This window comes from Acyrthosiphon pisum, chromosome A3, assembly GCF_005508785.2.
Source record: "Acyrthosiphon pisum isolate AL4f chromosome A3, pea_aphid_22Mar2018_4r6ur, whole genome shotgun sequence".
Classification (NCBI taxonomy): Eukaryota; Metazoa; Arthropoda; class Insecta; order Hemiptera; family Aphididae; genus Acyrthosiphon; species Acyrthosiphon pisum.
The window spans coordinates 26,549,027-26,553,813 of NC_042496.1; the positions used below are offsets into that span (position 1 = coordinate 26,549,027).

The following is a 4,787-nucleotide window of genomic DNA, read 5'->3' on the forward strand; positions in this document are numbered from 1 at the left end:
CACAAAGTACACAAAATAGGTAATGTCCGTTTCATGAAATCGATGTCCATATAATGTATTTTCGTAAAAATTCACGATCTGGACAAATTTCACTATCTGGATATCCAGTTCATGAAATGAGTGGTTTCAGTATGTGGATGAGACATATACATTTTCAAAAGGGTTTGAAACCCGTTTTTATTATAAAATAAAACATTATTACAATTTATAGGTTATACGTAGTCCTTCAACGTTAACATGTTCACTAAAAATATCAATTGAGTATAGGTACCTACTCACATATTAATAATAAATTAATTCGTAATCCATTTTTTTTAATATTTAATTCATACTTTATAGTTTATAAATTAGACATTAAATTAAGTTTTAATATTATTTAAAAAAATTAATATAATCAACTATCAACATATATACTGATATTGATAATTGATATGTGAAGTTTATTATTAGTTCCAGAATTACACCCACATTGTTAGATGATATTCATTTTTTTATACCAAATCATAAAATTTATCATCAAAATTAATAGTACTTTATATTTTATTTTATTGTGATAAAGGAACAGGAGAACTTTCTGATAAGATTTCTATATTATGTTCTATTGTAATATATACCTACATAAACAACTATACTTTGTGCATCGCACTTTTGTTCTCTGTTCAATCTTAGAATTATTTAAATATTTAATTAAAAGATCTAATTAATTGTTATTCCGACTTATTCGTTTAGTTTAATATTTTTATATAAGTACCTACTAGCTATATATTATTCAGATTATATTTTTGTGTAAAATATAAGCTATTCAGTTATTTCAGGTTCAGCAAATAGTTTGTTTCTTGTTCATAATATCTAATAGACCATGTTAATTTAAATTTGGTTTTTCAAAAATATGTATCTTTATAATTTAATTTTGGTTTTATACAAATGAAAAGATTAATGTTACCAAAGCATATTATTGGATTTTTATTGAGAAATTGTTATTATATTGTCAATATTATATACTATATAGGTAATATAAAATTAAAATTATTTATTCAATAATGTTGTTTAAAATAATTATTTCGTGATTTCATATAAACTTTTGAGATATTTCTTTAGCCTTACAAAGTTAGAAAATACTTATTTTTATGCATGTGTATGGAAACTATATAATACCATACATTTAAAAAGTAAAATAAAATTATGTACAATAACTATAATAGATTTGAAATCTTAGAAGCTAACATGTAGAAAGACAAAGGAATTATAGAGCGGAAAACATGTATATGTACATGAATCGGTTGTGTAAATGTTCAATGCAAATGTGGCCCAATCGTATGCAGAGAGGACGAAGGCGCACATAATTAAGATGCGATTTTAATTACTTTTCAACCCAACATAGAGAGACGTTTGAATTTGAAATGACAATTATTAAGTATAGCAGTATATGTTTCCTATAAAAGAGGTAAATTAAAACAAAATTAATTTTAATATATTTACAATATTCTTTTTTAGCCTTCTATAAAATATATTCTCCAGCATATTTAATATTTACAGAGATAATAGATTTGCTTTATTTCTTATTGTATTTTATATGAATGTCTTAACAAAAAAAAAAAAACTATTTTAATTAAATCGTTCTATAACGACATTCATGTTATAGTAGAACTAAAAATAAAACTTTACTTTTAAAATATGTTGTACCTATACATCATACGTGAACTAAAAGTTAGAAGCTGAAAGTAGTTTGTAACAAGAAATAATAACAACGATTGCATCAATCGAATTATATCATGATAACATTTTGCTACCACATTACGACATCGTAATAATATATTTATTATTCTATTATATCAATATATATTATCCTCTCGGGCTCCAGCTCTCGTATAATCTCGTTCCAATATTACGGATGCGGATAATTTATCTCAAGATGCAATTAAGCTTTAAACACAAATTTTGATTCTTTACATTAAATATTATAATTTTTTAAGTTATAAATTATATTATAACTATTGCTACAATAAAACAATTAATTAATTGCAATACCTACCTACTATTACAAATATTTAATAGATAGGGTCACACTGTCACCCTTTCAATCATCGTTCGACAATCTGTTTAGTATATAAATAAATTATGATGGATAATATTTCCACAACAACAAATGTGTAACAAATATATATTTTTTAAACTATTAGGTTTTAATTTTTATATTAATCAAATGTAAGCAAAAGGAAGTGCGATCACTGGATGGTTTCTTCTCTCACCATATTCATGTTATAAATTTATTTTAGCACATATTCTTATTATGCCTTAGTGTATAGATTGTATATCCTGTAATGAAAAATTTTAAAAAAAAATATTAATCAAATAAAGGCGTTATTGACATTATTAACACTATATTAAGAATTAATTTTAAATTTGCATTGGGTATTTTCACCATTTTAATTCCATTACACGGACCTATTGACATTGAAAATGTTCTCATTGTATGTATGAGTTGAATATACCCACGTCAATATTAGTTTTTATTTGCTTAAATCATATTGAAAAAAAAAATAAGTATGGTTAAATAAATATTTAGTGTTTCTATTCGTGACCATTCGTTGGTTCTGCAGGGCCAATGTTTTAAATAATTTATAATTATCAAATATTAAACAGATTTCGTATATACCAGCTATAGAGTAAAATAAAATGTGTCTACAATATGTATACTAAGGGTAGTCAATATACTATTTCGACTTTTAGTTCTTAGAAAACATTAAATAAAAGATTAAAACAAAATTGATAGTTACCACCAATAACAGTATATTAGGTACAAAATATATTCAAAATATAACTATTGATCGAATAAGCAAATCGATTCCTCGGAAAGCGCGAACCACTGTCGGTGCCAAAAAAATTTACAATCAACTTAACTATCTGCTCGTCTAACAAACTCTTTAAAAGAATGTATTTGGCAGCTACAGAGAAATCTGTTGATTTACTCACCACGTGCATTGCGCACGGGCACCTATATATTCAGTTTATTGGATTGGTTATCTATAATACATAGCAGTAAATAATCGAAGAGGGATTATTGCTTGTCATTCGAGCTCCCGTGGCTTTTTTTTTTTTGTGAAAAGGTATCTTTATTTAAAAAATGTATAAACATATTATTATAATGTAATGTTGCACGGAAAAAAAAAATAACCCTCTACATTTGGAATATATAAATAGGTTTTTAATACATCATGATGCACGCATCAATTTTAAGTGAATAATATTTTTAATATTATTAAGGTGCCTATGGCTATACATATTATATAGACATATTGGTACCATGACTAACGAATTTTGTTTTTAAAGTTTGATCGAAAGAATTCTTCTATATAATTATCTATATTACAGATAGATAAATTAATATTATTACAATATTGTATAAGGTACCTTGGTATACTTGGTATACTTGTATAAAATATTAAAATGAGACGTAATTTAGTTAAAACTATTTATAAAAGTTAATTTTATGATGACTGTACAATTAGTAGTTTAGTACTGCAATATAAATTATTATACCTACATCTATTATCTATACTAAGTGGCGGCTATTGTCATTTACTATATGTGTATCAGTCGGTATTCTTGAAATATATATAGGATAGCTGCCACTGTATAAACTAATAAGTAATGTGTATTATGTATTATAAATAATTATATTTAAGTATTTAACCATAATAATTATTAACTACAGCGTGCGTTCATACTACATGCCTTATGTTAACATTATTGCATGATTAAAATATTAAGTATTAATTTTATAATGAAATTATATTTTTATTTATATTATATTGTAATATATAAATATACAATATACATAAATCATCTAACAAAAATCAATGGAATTTTACTTCAAAATAAATTATGTTTTTGAAATATTAAAACTCAATCGGATAACCAGACAACTTTTCAAACAGAATTTTGTTGACATATAATAATAAACTAAATGTATGCGTTTATAATATTATCATGGTTTATGGTTTTTAGATTCTTCAAAGTTTCAATTAATTTTTGTTTACATACACTTTTTAAATACATAAATACATTTTTCAAATACCATCAGATTACAGAGAATTTATTAATTCTTAATTTAAAATTGAAGTAACATTTATAGAGCCAGCGCGAGGGAAGTGTAGGAATTGCAACCGCACAGGGCCTCACGCTTTTTTTATGGGGCTTGAGAGTAGGGGGACGGAAGTTAATTTAAAAAATACATATGTTAGTTCTTACACGGTAGAAAATCGCATAATATATTTTATAAATAAAAAGATGATAATATTTTTTCCACCGTATAGGAACTTATATATTATACAATTTTTGTAGAAACTAACGTAATTGTTTAGGTACACCTGTTACTCTTGTAGGAACATACTATTCCCCTGTTTAATGACCTGTTATTTGATAAATAATCGAAAAATTAAAAAAAAAGTAGATCGCAGTCGGTAGGATTCGAACCTACGCTCCCAGAGGGAATCTGATTTCTAGTCAGACGCCTTAACCGCTCGGCCACGACTGCCCTGTATTGGAGATGTGAAAAATACCATTATTTAAATAGTTTTATCGATTTTATCACAAAGAATTTAATTTTAAATGTTAAATATATATATTCCAAGAAAGTGTTTGGTAAATACTTATTAACTATTTTGTTTAAAGTGTATAATTCTATTATACAACTTAACTGTAACAACATTTTAAATTTAAATATCCACTTACTGAAGACTTAAAAATGTTAAGTCTCTCATAATATATTATTCGAAAATATGAGT

General features: G+C 25.0%; 1 non-coding gene across 1 annotated transcript; it reads right to left on the minus strand.

The window, feature by feature from the left end:
* Positions 1 to 4,455: 4,455 nt before the first annotated feature.
* On the minus strand, positions 4,456 to 4,537 carry TRNAS-AGA. Its single transcript has one exon. It is a non-coding gene; the product is annotated as a tRNA-Ser (tRNA).
* Positions 4,538 to 4,787: the final 250 nt, after the last annotated feature.